The following is a 16,704-nucleotide window of genomic DNA, read 5'->3' on the forward strand; positions in this document are numbered from 1 at the left end:
GCCTCTTCTGGTGGTGGCTGTGGCTCCTCTGGGAGAGGCTGTCCTCTGCGCTGGGCCAAATTGTGTAACATGCAGCACGCCACAAAGATCTTGGCCACCTTTTCTGGACTGTAGAGCAGCTCTCCTCCAGACCGGTCCAGACAGCGGAACCGGTTTTTCAAGAAACCAAAGGTGCGCTCAATGTTCCCCCGGGTGCTGCGATGTCTCCTGTTGTAGGTTTCTTCTGCCCCTGGTTGTGGGTGGATCAGGGGGGTCATGAGCCATGTCCTCTGCGGGTAGCCTCGGTCACCTTTGCAGAAAAGCAGAATGAGATAGATGAGTGTGTATTGCTTGGAGCAGGTACAGGGGGGGGGCGGGGGGATTTGGGTAATGGGTTGTGGAGGAAGCCAGGGCGGAGGGTTGCCCAGTGGAGGAGGTATAGTATGGGTGGTACATGCATGTTGCACTTACCTAGTAGCCATCCACCAATGAACTCCCCTCGCTCGAACCTGCGGAAGATGCCCGAGTGCTGTAGGATGTAGGCATCGTGGGTGGAGCCGGGGTACCTGGCACACACATCTAATATCTCCCCCTGGGCATCACATACAACTTGCATGTTCATAGAATGAAATGCCTTCCTATTTCTGTAGGTGGCTTCGTGTGCCCGGGGGGGTCTGAGGGCTACGTGTGTGCAGTCTATCACACCGATGACCGAGGGGAATCTAGCAAGAGCATAGAAGGCGGCCATGTTGTTGTGCAGGGCCTGGGGGGTGGTGGGGAAAGTGATGTAGTGTGAGGTGTGAGTTATGAAGGCATCCAGGAACTGGGTGAGACAGTGTGAAATAGAAGCCTGGGTGAGGCCTGTGTTAGCAGCTAATACGGATTGAAAACTGCCAGTGGCCAGGACAGAGAGAGAGGAAGTGATTTTGAGGTGGGCAGGGATGGGGTTATTCCTACGTGTCTGGGGCTGAAGGAGGGGTTTCAGCTGCTCACACAGCTGACGAATGGTGGCCCTATCAAATCTGAACCTTGTTAGACACTGCAGGTCAGTGAGTTGTAGGAAGGTGGTGCGGGGCCTAAACACTCGGGGCCGTGAATACCTCCTGCGGTGGGTGGCCTCTTCGTGTAGCATGCATGCCACAAGTGCATTAAGTGCATCCATATCCCCACCACCAGTGCAAGTATTAGGACTAGTAGTCAAACAGCAACACACACAGATCTGTCACTTCCAGCCACCACGCCCTCTGGCCACTCACTCGCCAAACAGTACAGGAACACAGAGACAAACGGAGGTCAGGGAATAGAGTATACATGTGGGAGGAGTGAATGGGGAGGGATAGGGGGAGGGGAAGGGGGCGATGGAGCAAAGGAGTAGGAGTAAGGAACGGTCAAAGGGTATGACACAAAAAGAGGCAGGGCACACAGACGACCGTCACAGGTACTCAATACGCTCGGCTTTCTCTCTGCAACCACCACTTCAGCTCTTCCACCAACAATGTCGCCACTCTCCAACTACGCACAATCGCTAATGGGTCTAAAGACGCTTTCCCCCTTGCTCTGGTCGCTTTTATTTCGGGTCCATCATATTACGCCCATCTTCCCGCTCAACCAGAGCCATTTCGCTATTCGTTATACGTTGTACACGTCTACGTCATATCACCGCCCCTAACACGCCCCCGACACGCCTCTTATTTGGACGTTTTTACATGAACGTACGAGCAACACGGACGCACTGAAACATTGGTTTCCATTATATTGATTTACTCGTTTTTGTGAGATTAACGTCTATCTCCCGATTTAGGTCATAATATAGGCGTTTTTGTCTTTCGATTATAAGCAGGATAGTCATTTGGTGGATGTCTTTTGCCTCCTTGATGTGAACAATAGTAGCTGGGGTACCACACATAGGTCAAAGAAGAGCCACTTTGGTCAGCACATTATAATGGCTCATTCCATAGGTAGTTCCTTACTATGGTTACCTACACTGAATGTAAAGTTAAGGTAAATAATTATTATGCATAGTTTGCTTCTGCTTTTTAACATCAATATCTGTTGTCTTATCCAAATCTCCACCAATGCCCATCCAAGGGTACAGCAGCAACACTTTCCATATAGAGGAACATTGACTTTCCCCAGTAAAGGGGGGGGGGGGGTTGGAACAGGTGTCATTATCAAGGGGGCAGGGGGTGCTGGATGAGGAAGGAGTGTGCTACTTTCTTTTCTTCCGCCAAGGTACCAAGGGGGAGAGAAGGCCTCAGATAGAACACCAGAGAGGATGGTGGTTGTGGTGACAGGCCAACTGAACCACCAGGCCTTATTATTTGGGTGTTGTGAGAGGGTTAGGGGTGCTTGAAATCCCCCCGATCTCCAGCCCCCCCAGACCCTCGTATCGGGGGAGCAGGGGGGCTGGTCGTCCACCAGACCTCCTGCCCATCCGTGTTGCTGTCCCAAGGAGAGGGGGGTGATGTAGAGGGTTGCAGGAGTCAGTAGGCCACCAGGCTGGGCCTGTAAACCAAGTGCAGGAGGATTGTGTCTGAGCCCAAGCTCAGGCACAATCCTCCCACACATGTACACTAAGCTCCTAAATGATAGCGTGATTTAATGTGCATGTTATTAATTTTGCTCATAGGGCTATTATAGCCCCTGCACTATTTTTCATGCACTTTTGTAACAGTATGGGACTTTTCATCATTGGGTCCTGAGAATCTATCCTTGATGTGACTTTCACGAAACCAGAGATCCATCCTTTAACTCATTCATGGTGCATACTTAAATATTCCATAACTATTATGCTTACATTCTATTTGCATCTTGGTTATTTGACTTCCCCTGCTGTTAAATGTACTGTATATACATAGGATGTTTAAGTATACATGCTGAACACCAACCTGGAGGGGGGGCGGTCTTTTACAAAAGCTGGGCTCAACTTATCTGTTGCATGGCCTATTTTATTCCTATAATGTGAGCTAAGCTTTAGTTAAAAAAAAAAAAAAACCCTGGGTGAATCTCTGTGTGGAGGGCAATTAAAAAAGCACACACTACCATGCTCAAAAGTGACATTCCAATCTCTATGTCCCTCACTAGTAAAAGTACCCTGTAATGTAGTGCAATTATACAATAGAACAACAATGACACTTTTAGGGCACAACCTACCTCACGCCGCATGGAAGCCATCCTATTGAAACGGATGCGGACCCTCCTCTACCTCCGAATGTAGCGCTCCACATCAAAGCCACTAGAGGCACCAAGGAAGAGGGAGTCCTCATGTCTAGCAATGAGGCTTGCTAGCAGGTACAGGTCTTCAGCAGTAAACCTCCCTTTCCTTCCCTTGGGTGGCATTTTCATGTGGCTTAGACACTTTTGAAAACAGGATTCTGGGCTTGATGCACCTTTGCTCTGTCCAAGTGTGCCAAATGCTTCTCTTGTAAACTAGTTAGTAAAACAAAAGTGAAAGTAACCTTGCACCATGGCTGGATGCGCATTTGCTAATGACGCCTTCACTAACTAATGCAGTGGCGTAGCCAGAAAGCAATTTTTGGGTGGGCCAGCAGGTTGGATGGGTGGGCACCCATGCTCTGTCCCTACCCCACTCCATGCTGGACCTCTACCTTACTCTCCACATGGTCCACATCTCTCTCCTTTCTCTTCAGCCATCCCCTGCATATCCAGCACCTATCCCAGCCCCCCTTCTACATGTCCAGCACCTCACCTCCCCTTTCCCTACAACCCCCCGCCCGCCCGCCCGCATATGCAGCTCCTCTCCCCTTCACCTCTGCAAATCCAGCACCTCTCCATCTCCCCTGCAACCTCCCCCCCCGCAAGTCCAGTGCCTCCTCACCTCACAGTCTCTGTGTCCTACCCCCGCTGCAGCGCTTGCAATTTGCTACCGTCGGCGCTGCCTGACACAGCTGAGAGACGCGGCACGACGTCCTGCTCCGGGGCCTTCCCTCTGCCACGCTAATTCAACTTCCTGTTTACGCAGGGTGGAACGCACGCGGCAGAGGGAAGGTCCCGGAGTAGGACGTCACGCTGCATCTGTCAGCTGTGTCAGGCAGCGCGCCGACGATAGCAAATTTCAAGCACTGCCGCGGGGGTGGAAAACGGAGACTGTGAGGTGAGGAGGCAGCGCCGATAGCGTTAAAGGGAAGCGCTACGGTGGGGGTGGGAGAGGGTGTGAGGAGACACGTCGGTGACGGAGGTGTTGGGAGTCTTCTCTGGATGGGCCTGAGCCCAAACTGGGCGGGCCTGGGCCCATCCAGGCCCACCCGTAGCTACGCCCCTGATGGCCTATGTATTCATACATATGTTAAGATGAAGCAAACAGTGATAGCCCCAAGACACTGCTGGATTTGAACCCACAATGCACAGTTTAGAGATCTGTGTGTTAACATTAAACCACTGTTGCAGTACCAACTTACAAGTCATGGAGATATATGCAGCACTGCTGAATGTAGTGTAAACAGTTATTGGAGGGTCATGGAACTTGCAAAGCTGCAAAGGTGCTTTACATTCCCACTATATATTCTTGTGATTGTGCTAAGGTGATGTTTTCCCAGTTCAAGCACTCCCCCACCACCACCACCCCCATCAATCAGTACCTGAATATAATGTGGACAGCTTGTAGTTTGAGGTTTGTGCAGACCTCTGCTGACCAGAACAGTGTGTGACCTTTTAATATAACATACTCTGTCGACCGCATACAACCTGTGTGACAAATGTTTTTAAACTGGGTTTTGTATAAAGCTGGTGTACATGACAGATGATTCATTCCAAAAATGAGTTCACTACTCCTTTACATGTGATTTTCTATTCTTACCACAGCAAAGACATTGAAAACACAGCCCAAACTACCTTGAGATTCCAAACCATGAAGTAGGGATGATAAAGCAGATGCACTGACTGTTAGACTACTGCATATGTGTGTGGTAGGCCATGGATCAGAGAAACCTTATAAAGCTTTATTGTTGGATCTGGGGTAGGGGCATCTGAAGAGCTGCGTACGCTTTATAGCGCTATAAAAATGCTAAATAGTAGTAGTAGTAGATACAAACATTTGCTACAGGGTGGCCCACATTACCTTTTTGAGTACTGGGCTTAGAATAGGTCAATAACTTAAGTGAATGCTACTGGAAGTTGTGGTTGTGGGTTTGAGATTGCTGAATTTTGCCCTAGAAAAATCACAAAGGGATTTGTTTTCTAATCCTAATAAGGTGTAATATAACATTTTCATGCTGGTACATGCACCTCACATACTCCAAGGGACATGACATACCAAGCAGGCTGTTTGTGTCCAAACCTGGGGGAGTGTGCAGATACCTGTGCGCCATGTGCTGTACCAACATGCGTGAAAGCTGTTATGTGTAAAGCAACCCTCATTATTCCAAAGTGACCCTTCAATTATTCATATCCACAATAGTGAAGAGCAGTGGTTCAAGTGAGGATTACGGCTCAGATGGCCATGTTGTGTGCACAAAGGGAATGGTATGAGAAAGACTTGCTTGCATTTTTAGACAGTTGATGGCAGTGATTTGAGAAGTGTTGTGACTTACTGAATGTGCTTACCTGATGGGCCTACCTGACTGGTGGCAGCCTAGGTTAGACCGTTACACGTTTCAAATGTCAGGGAGTGGAAAGGTGCAGACATTATGCTCCAGTGTGGAGATATCATATGAAAGAGTTCCAACCACTGCGTACAAATGCCATACAGTATACCCAGACCAATATGTGAGCTACCTTCTCCATTGGCACATCATTTCTATTCATCCTCTCTTCTGTGGTCGACGTGAAGCCTGCACCTATTTGTATGAGGTAGCCGTTGCGTTTTACCCACTGGATGGACACGTATTAGGAAAGGGCGACAGGATGGGGTGGAAGGGACAAAGCTGCAGTACTGACAGGTGTGGACGTATTCCGTGTGCTACACCAGATGTTGCCGCATGACACTAACCAATACACAAAACTATTTTGATGTCTGAATAAGGAGGCTTGGCCAGTGCTCATCGGGCAGCATGCACCTATCTTCACACAATGCCTGATAGGGAGCACAATAGGACCAGACCCTTTAACAACTACTGATTGTGCGGCGGGACAAACACAATACTATACACATAGTAATGAGCACATTGGCCGCAGGCATCGCTGACAGCACCAACACATTCACCGTTTAACCACCAACGAGTAAACCTGCCTTAGGCATGTGGCAATCCTATACACTCAAACTACTGCACAACAGCTCTTTCTCCCAGCTTGTGGGCCCTTTTACAAAACAACAGTAAACCCAAAACAGCCTGACTGCTCATTAAAACACAAGTATCGCGATCCAAGATGGCGGTAAGCTGCTAGGTCGCGTTGACTCAAGCTCCTAACATGCCGAAACGAAGAGGACGAATAGCGGGCAGGGCTTCCCCGTTACCACCCTCCTTACCTGGTCCGATGGATCGCTACTTGAGACCGCAAGGAGCCCATAATGGAAGCGGGTTGCAACCAGGTGTAAGCGCCGGCGAAACGGAGACTTTGGCGCTCTCTGGACTTGAAGTTACTCTTAGCCCCGCTGAACGCACACCTCCTCCCCAGCCGATTGGCGCCAGTTCCTTCTTCCTGGATTCGACAGGGTCTACTCCCATTGAGGTTAGGGGCCCAGAAGAAAAACGCCGAATCGAAGCCTCTATTGCGACCGAGGAGGGACTGGAGATCAGTTTGCCCGTGGAATCGTTGCAAACTGAGGGGAGAGAAGCTGAGGGGCGAAGTGAGGACGCTGATCTGCCTGTGAGGTTTGAATTACCAGTAGAATTTATGACTAAACCTAAAGATGTTACACTAGAGGCTTTGTGGGACTTGGTTTCCAATCTTGGTCAAGTTTTTCTTAAGCAGATCAATGACCTTCAACCTAAAGTGAAATCTTTGGAAAGTAACTTAGGTGTACAAGATCAACAGATTAAAGATTTAAATGGTAAAATAGTTAACCTGGATCAGAGACTTCTGAAGATTGAAACCTTACAACCTATTATGGTGAAAGACTTGACTAGTCTTAGAGACAAAATGGAAATTTTTGAAAATTACACTAAAAACCATAATCTTAGATTTACTAATTTTCCTCGACTTCAGAATGTAACTCCAATAGATATGTTGAAACGCTATATGCGTGAAAATTTATTAATTCCGGAACAGAATCTGCCTCCAATGTCTATGGTTTACTACATTCCTGGGAAAGGAACCCCGGTACCTGAAGCCCCGATTGATATTTCCTTGTTACTTGAAACTTCTGATACTGAATTGGCGACTGCGGCTACGTTAGTCGCCACAGTGGTATTATTACCAGATAAGAATTTGCTCTTTCGTTTGTTTTTCCGTAATAAAGATAAACCCTTTTTGGGTTTAAAAGTTTTACTTTTTCCTGATGTCTCTAAGGAGACTCGCCGACGAAGGAAACAATTCTTAATTCTTAGGCCTGAGGTGTTGCACTTGGGGGGTACTTTTTTTTTAAGGTACCCCTGCAAGTGCATAATAAGGCTTAAAGAAAGAAAATATGTATTTACATAGCCGTCGCATGTGTCTTCGCTTATAACCTCAGTGAAAATGGAAAAACGTTAATAATATTTGTGCTCTTCTTAGCAGCTTTTGTATAATCTTTATTAATTCCTTATACTTTGTCTCCGTAATTTTCCTGAAATCTTGGATCACATTTATGGACTTGAGTATAAATTTTCCTTAGTTTTTTTTTTTTTTTCTTCATTATTACTATTTTACAATATTGTAAATTACTGTATACTATACCTGAACAAGAAATGTCTTGTAATATAATGGAAAAAGTTAATAAATATAATTAAAAAAAAAAAAAAACACAAGTATCGCAAGACTACCATAGCAGCCTGGTGGTAGATGCCACCACCAGCGCAAGGCTTTTCCTGCGCTAGTTACCGGCAGCTTAGCACGGTAAACCTTACCTACCGCCACCTCAATGGGTGGTGGTAGGTACTGCTCACCTCCCCCAAACGTCTACCCGGCAACTGAATCACTTGCTTTACAGACATTTCTTCAAAAAACAGGGTAGTAAATGGGCACCTCAGCGCTGCTGACACCAGTACAGGTCCCCTTTTAACACATCTCCATCAAACGGAACCCTGGGTGACACCCACAGAGCATTCACTCCCATCTCACATCATTCCCAGCACACCAGTTCCTCTTCAAGAATACTTGTCAACATTAACATGCGTTAATTGATTTTTTGACACGTGTTACTGGCACTATTCAACGCGCGAATGTAATAATATTCCACCACGCTATTGTCGACACACGTTGTTGTTAGCATTAACACGCGTCACACAACGCAGTAACTACATACGTGCTATTTTTATTAGCGCTGCTTAGTAAACATGCCCCTTAGTAAGTTGTTTTTCATTTTAACTTTGAATGTCTGACATTCTTGAACCATTCAACAACCTGATCATAAGTTCATCGGTTCATTCTGAAGTCTACAAAATCCTCAGTGGTGTAGAATGAGTAGAATTGATTCAATTTTTTACTTGTTCCAAAAGTACAAAGACTAGGGGACTAGGAAGTTGCATGGATATACTTTTAAAACAAATAGGAGGAAATATTTTTTCACCCAACAAATAGTTAAGCGCTGGAACTCATTGCTGGAGGATGTAGTAACAGCGGTTAACGTATCTGGGTTTAAAAATGGTTTGGACAAGTTCCTGGAAGAAAAGTCCATAGTCTGCTACTGAGAAAGACATGGGGAAGCTACTGCTTGCCCTGGGATTGGTAGCATGAAATGTTGCCACTATGTGGGCTTCTGCCAGGTACTTGTGACCTGGCTTGGCCAGTGTTGGAAACAGGATACTGGTCTAGATGGACCATTGGTCTGATCCAGTATAGCTGTTCTTATTTTCAGGGCTGTAACTAGGGGTGGGTGAGAGGGACAGTGCCCCCTTTTCCTCTGTTGCTACTGCTGAATTGGTCTGCTTGGCCACTGCCAATATAACTTCCTTACACTTTGTACCCCCCCACCCTAAAAAGACAGACAAACTAAACCTGTTGTAAGAAGGGTAACTGACTAGAGCGCAACACCCCTTTTGGGAGGAGGGATTTCAATTTAGCTCATGTCTTTTTCAGGAGTAATTCAAGGTAAGTTACATTCAGGTATAGATGGCAACTCTCTTCCTAGAGGGCAATGGAGGGTTAAGTGACTTGCCCAATATCACAAGTGGCAATGGGATCTGAATTTTGCTTCTCTGGTTCTTAGCCTGCTGCTCTAACCATTAGACCACTCCTCCACTCTAGTAGTAAACAAGTTTAGAACCATGAAGACAATGACTGTCTTCTCTGGAAAAATGACTGAAATGCAAGTGTGGGCTAGCAGCAGAATGAAAGCTAGGAAGGGTACAACTTTCCTGTTAGCGACCAAGGACCCGATGTCATGAAGTGTCTGAGGCATTTTACACAGTTGAGCACTGCTTCTGTGCAAATTTGTTTTTCTGGTTCTGTGTCCTCTTAATGCTAAAAGGTATTTTGCACACAAACAAATGTAGATAGCCTAGGGCCCTGCTTTAAGGGTGTTCAAAGTGACACCTAGAGGCTCTACTAAAATAATGTGCTTTTACTTACTACGACATCACTGGTTACTACAGAGAAAGAATTTTCCCTATATCCAGTAGATTTTTGCTTTGCAAGGAATACCTTAACAGAGGCAGAAGCAATGCTCATTCGCTCCTGCCTCCAGTGCCACCATGTTGAAAAATAGTAACACTCAACCCCACACAGTAAATCCCATTTTTCAAGATGGAAGTGCTGGAAGCAGAAGCAAATGAGTTTTGCTCTTGCCTCTGTTAAGGTATGCATTGGAAGGAAGTCGGGGTGGTGGGGGGGGGGGGGGGGGTCACTGCAAGGTGGGAGGGAAATCTTGACACCAGGGATTTAATTTTTTAAGTCGGGGAAAGAGGGAGTGAGGGGGCCTCTAAATGCCAGAGAATTATTTTGTTAAGTTGGAGAAGAGGGACTAGGGGTTGGGTTGGGTTGGGTGGGAGAGGGGGGCCTCTAGACTACTATGATTTTTATTTAAGTTCAGGGACAGGAAATCAGATCGGGTCTTGGGGGGAGGGGGAGGAAGGGGACCACTAGACTACCAGGGCTTTTGGGGGTTCATGTTGGGAGGCTGATACAGAAAGACACCATGGGGGGGGGGGGGTGTTGTGTCAGGTTGGAGGCTGCTAGACTACCAGGGATTTTGCCAGTGGCTTTATAAAAAATATTCTATTCCTGTCAGCGCAAGACCCAATCACCGCTCATGCACTGATAGGAATGGAAATATTTTGCAATGAACTGTGGATTACTGCCATTATTTTAATGCGGCAGTAATTTGCAGCATGCTCATTGCTTACAGCATGCCATGGTATTTTTGCATTACTAATTTCACAGTAGAAGCTGTGTGGCTTTCTGCATTGGCTCTTCAGTGTTTATTGGCTGTGATTTAGCTTGTTGGTAGAGCAGTGCTGGGTTTATATGTGGGTGGAATACAAACTACATTATACAATAGGGAGGTGGACAAGAACAATCTTTAATGGTTTGAAAGTTCACATCCTCAAACTTTGAAGATTAATTTCTCTTGTAGACAGTTCTTACCAGTATGTAGAGTTTGTTTCTCCTTTCAATATTTCAACATCATATCTGACGACTGACCATAATGTGTCTTGGGGATATCCCAATTTTGTCATCAGATGAGTTTATAAATGCACCTGTATACCAATCATGAAATCCTATTGAATTATAGATCACGGGAACAGTCGGATAGAGTTACTTGTATATTACCATTCTTTAAAGGTACTTCAAAATTTGCTGCCATCATTCGTAAGTGCTGACATATTTTGTCTTCACTTCAGCTGTTTCGGGAGCCTCCTATGATAGCATATTGTAGGAGGCATAATACAGGAGAATTACATCCCCAGTTGGAGGTGGTTGCATTTTTCCCACACTCCCCCAAGTGCTTAAAACTGTGTACATAAATTTGGATGTGTGCCCAATTTGTCCATGCAATTTAATTGAATAACAAGCCAATTAGCTCTGATAATTTGGTACTAATGATCAATTATTGTCACTAATTGACATTAATTAAAATGTATGCATGGCTCCAAAAAGGGGGTGCAGCCATGGGAGGGTCATTTGTAGATCAGGGACATTCCTATAATTTATGTGTGCTGTTATAGAATATGGGGGATCGTGCCTAATTTAGATGCAAGGATTTACACTTGGGTTTACTTGGTGCAAATCCTTGCGTCTAAAGTTAGGCGCCAATCCTGGTGCTAAGTGCTATTCTATAAACAGTGCCTAACTCTCAGCACCTTTTATAGAATAGAGCAAAGAATGTTTTTTCTAGCACTGCTTTTTCAGTGCTATTTGTAGAAATTTGTCCATTGTAGGAAATGGTTTTGGTGCAGGGTCAGGCCTTGGCATCTTCTTCAATCAGTCGGATATTTTTGGCTTCATTATGTTGGTTGAATTAAGCAAAGAATCCATTTATGTTTAAATGATGAACCCAAGAGCAGCTACAATGTCTGCCCCTTTGGTAGCCCACTGGACAGGAAAGTGGCATGATCCCCAGAATATCAAGTAGAGTGTCACTGAACAGATCCCCCCTTAACATCAGAATGTGTGACCATGATGCATTACTGAATTATCGAGAACATCATTGGATTTTCACACTGCACTCTGTTTTTCCCACAGGTCTCAATGAAGAATTTGATTGGATGACTTTGACTTGATGTAACTGGTGGCTGGTTGCCCAGTCATGTAATTGTAATGTTGAAAAATGCTCCGATACCATATTTGTTTTGCAGAGTCATGGAACTGTGTGTGGCAGAACTCTGAATAAATATAGTCACTGAAAGTTGTGGATAGAAGCAACAAAAGCATTCTTGAAGTTGAATCCATAAGGAAGAGTGGTAGATTAAAGCATGGTGCTGTGTTGGATTAGCAGCAATTTCAGCAGATCCAAGGAATGCTTCATTTAAGCTAAATGACATTTCAGATTACTACTACTATTTATCATTTCTATAGCGCTACAAGGCATACACAGTGCTGTAGACTAATTTGATATATCTTTGTGAAACTTTATATACACTTGATTTGAAATTACTGATCTTTTGACACGCTTATTTGGACACTTCGGACCAATGAGGATTTGGGGGGTTTAAGGAGCTGTTTTGATTCTACTGATATTGTAGTTTGACTCCTGCTCCCATCTGATGGTCTTTCACATTTATTTTGATTTTATAACTATTGATTGAATTTTGTGAATAGGACATGCTATTTTGATTTACTTTGGGCTTATAAGAAAAACACATTTAAAGATAAATGTAGTATTTCCAGGACAAACTATACAGAGAATTAGTACAGATCTTTTAGTGACTTTAATACTGCCAATATTAAATAGCAGTTTCACACTGTATTGAAAAAAAAAGAGAAAAAGTCTCACTCTGATTTACAAAGAAGACTGGCTATTAATAATTTAGAAGTCAATGTCAGAGGTGAGACACATAGATATAAAATTTTGAGAAGTCAAGGGCATCCCAAATTTAGCTAAAGTCTAATAGAAGAACAAACAAAATCTGAGCAAATAAATAGAACTTTATCATAAACTTAAGAACCATCAGTAAAGAGTGGTATTTAGATAGGGCTAAATGCTTGTCCTTTTATTTTGAATAATTAGCTTCACAAAGTAAAGAAGAGGAGTGTGGTAGCCTTGTTAGTCCACTCTTAAGGTTATCAATAGAAATCAAACAAAATAAAACATGGAAAAGAAAATAAGATGATACCTTTTTTATTGGACATAACTTAATACATTTCTTAATTAGCGAAGGGCAACTTTCGAAAGCTAATCAAGAAATGTATTGTTATGTCCAATAAAAAAGGTATCATCTTATTTTCTTTTCCATGTTTTATTTTGTTTGATTTCTATTGATAACAAAGTAAAGAAGAAACTGAAGAAAACAAAAGCTAGTGTAGAAACACAGAGAACAGGGAGTTAGCTTCTCTTATTTATTTTGTAAAGATAGGTAGTAGGTAACAAAAGTTCCATATAGAAGAACACTTCAATCAGAGGGGCCCAGGCGAGGTTTGAGGAGAGGCGGGGATCACATCTCTATGATACAATGTTGCTTCTAGAAAATTACAATTGATTTGATCTGATATCTCTCTCTCATCAGTTAGCGTTTCAAACACTAGTCCATGCTTTAGTCATCAGTGACCTTGATTATTGTAATGTTTTATACCAAGACATTAAGGCTTCAGTTATTTGACACCTTTAGCTGATTCAAAATGTTGCCATCAAATTTATCAAAAGGGCTAGAAAGTATGACCATGTCACACCACTGCTTATGCAAGCCCACTGGTTACCCATATCTAATTGAATCAAATATAAAACATTACCACTTAGTCATAAGATCCTACAATCTGGTTTTCGACTCTTCCTGTCACATTTACTGATCTCCTGCTCTATTGGCTGAACACTTAGCTGCTTATGGTCCCTACATTCAGGCATATTAAATATGACTACATGAGAAATAACATTTTTAGTGTAGTAGGGCCCAGTTTATACAATGCCTTTCCAACCCATTTAAGACTAGATCATTTTTTATCAGAATTTAAAACCAACCTAAAAACTTTTCTTTTTGAGGACACCTTCCTTTAATCCTTTATTTCAATGCCCTGTTAGAGCTACAGAGAGGGCTGCTGGGCAGTTGGGGAACCTGGAATGCATGACTATCTTTTTCCTATGATTTTCCTTAAAAAAATGAAGTTCCTATCTTGTTTTTTTTTTTTTTTAATCTTATATATCAGTTTTAATGAATTAGTTATTGTAAACTGCTCAGATGGTACCCGATGGGCAGTACAACAAATAATAAATAAACAGAAACTTAGAGGGAAGGTTCTGGGGCTAGCCGCAAGAGGCCTAAGTGCATCACTGCTACTGCCAGTGAAAAACAAGTTTACAGTAGTCTAGAGGGGAGGAGCTTGAGACAGAGGGTGAGGGAAGGGCAAAGAGAAATGCTGAACTGTGGATGGGGGAAAGGGAGGGAGATATGCCAGTTCCAGGAGCTAGAAAGATATAGACTCATGGGTGGAGGGAAGAGATAGAGGAGAAAAGGAGAATTTTGACCCAGGGGCAGAAGGGAGGGAGGGAGCCATGAGAGAGGGAGACTAGAGACAGACAGAGATGCTGGGCCATTGGGAAAGGAGAGGAGGAAATACTGGACCATTGGGTGTGGAAAATGGCAGGAAAGAGAGAGTGAGAGATGCTGGACCTTGGTGTGTGTGGGGGGGGGGAACAGAGAGAAGAAGAGTTGGACTGGGGGAAGCAGGTGGGAAGAGAGAGTGAGAGAGAAAGAGGGAGGAGAAGCAGGACTACAAGGATGGAGGGAGGGGAGTTGATGGGAATAGTGGAAATATATGGAAGAGGCCATGGTGAATTGTCAAGAAGATGAGGGAGTGAGTGAGTATACAGGGTAGAAATGTGGTAATAGGGAGTAGATAAAGATAGAGAAGAACAGAAGGGAAAGATCAATATGTTAGAGACAGATGTAGTGAGGGAATGGAACAAGGCAGGAGAAGAAAAGAGAAATGAGAAATGGACAGCAGCCACTGGAAAGAGAGTTGGCAGATGACAGAAAAGCAGAAAAGAGAAATCGGAACAAAAATGATGGTGTGATACTCTGAGTGAAAGTTGAGGGTGACTGGTGGAAGAACTCAGCCAGACAACAGGATATAAGCGAAAATAAGTATTTATTTATCTGAAACCTAAGGCCTGTTACTTCACAGGGCCAGGAACATAAGTTGGAAAACCTTCCTCCATTCAATAAACACAATATCAAGCAGGCCTCTAGCTGACAGGCCCAAACATAGTCTGTGGCTGGTAGGGCTGCCAAGTCCCAAACACAACCTGTAAGTTCTTGGTTCTTCTCCAGCCAGACCTCAAAACACAACTTGCAAGTCTCAGTCAAATAGCAAATATGGCTTACCTCAGCCAGCCCCTGTGATTCAGCAACTGCCTCAGCCTCTGCCTCCCTCTCAGCGGACTAGGGCCCCCTGCTGCAAGGAGGCTGAACTGCATCATGGATGAGGGAATGCTCTTCATTATACTATCCACTCCATCACAGATGAAAAAATAAAATGTTCCAATAACAAAAGTACAAAAAAGTGTTTTATCTTGAATTTATTTACTGGAATATGTTATCTCTGGGAACAATGTATTGCAGATGTCTGTGTACTGTGTTCATGACAAAAGGAAATGCATTTCTGTTTGGCTTCTTGAGATTCCCACTTCAATTTTTGTCTTCATATTTCTATTTCTAATTTGTAATCTCTTGTTCTGCATTTGGTGAGGATCTGTCTGTGTTTTGCATGTGACTGAAGTACAGTATTTTGTTTGTATATAGTTTATGTATAGATATCTGTAGCAGTCCCATTTGATCTGTTTTTCCTATAGTAAGATGATTAATGGTTTAGGGTCCAGTGTAATATTTGTAGTGTGCCTATTCAAAGGATCATAGGATTAGTGCTACTGTTGTATGATGTTTGCTACATGTGTAATGAGCTAGGTTTTTTTCCATAGTACCTGAATATTAGAGGGTGGCCAATGTAACCCCGATTTTTAAAAAGGGTTCCAGGGGTGATTTGCGAAATTACAGACCAGTAAGCCTGACTTCAGTGCCAGAGAAAATAGAAGAAGCTATTATAAAGAATAAAATTACGGAAAACATGGACAAACATGGTTTAATGGGACAGAGTCAGCATGGGTTCAGCCAAGAGAATTCTTGCCTCACCAATTTGCTTTATTTCTTTGAAGGCTTAAAGAAACATATGGATAAAGGTGAACTGGTTGATGTAGTGTATCTGGATTTTCAGAACGCTTTTGACAAAGTTCCTCATGAGAGACTCCTGAGAATTTGTTTAAAAAGTCATGGGATAGGAGGCAATGTCCTTCTGTGGATTAGGAATTGGTTATTGAACAGAAAACAGAGGGTAGAGTTAAATGGCCATTTTTCTCAATGGAGGAGGGTGACTAGTGGAGTGCCACAAGGATTTGTACTGGGACCGGTGCTATTTAACATATTTATAAATGATCTGGAAAATGGAACAATGAGTGCAGATGATACAAAACTATTCAGGGCTGTTGAAACTCATGCAGACTGTGAAAAATTGCAGGAAGACCTTAGGAAATTGGAAGACTGGGCATCCAAATGGCAGATGAAATTTAATGTGGACATATGCAAAGTAATGCATATTGGGAAGAATAATCTGAATTATAACAACCTGATGCTAGGGTCCATCTTTGGAGCCAGCATTCAAGAAAAAGATCTAGGTGACATTGAAGACAATACACTGAAATCTTCTGTCCAGTGTGTGGCGGCAGCCTAAAAAGCAAACAGGATGCTAGGAATTATTAGGAAAAGGATGCAAATTAAGACCAAGATATTATAATGCTTCTGTATTGATCCATGGTTCGACTCACCTTGAGTATTGCATTCAATTCTGGTCACCATATCTCGATATAGCAGAATTAGAAAAGGTTCAAAGAAGAGCAACCAAAATGATAAAGGTAATGGAACTCCTCCCACATGAGGAAAGGCTAAAGAGATTAGGACTCTTTCGCTTGGAAAAAAGATGGCTTAGGGGGGATTTGATTGAGGTCTACAAAATCCTGAGTGGTGTAGAATGGGTGGAAGTAAATCG

The sequence above is a fragment of the Microcaecilia unicolor genome, chromosome 7, assembly GCF_901765095.1.
Source record: "Microcaecilia unicolor chromosome 7, aMicUni1.1, whole genome shotgun sequence".
Taxonomy (NCBI): domain Eukaryota; kingdom Metazoa; phylum Chordata; class Amphibia; order Gymnophiona; family Siphonopidae; genus Microcaecilia; species Microcaecilia unicolor.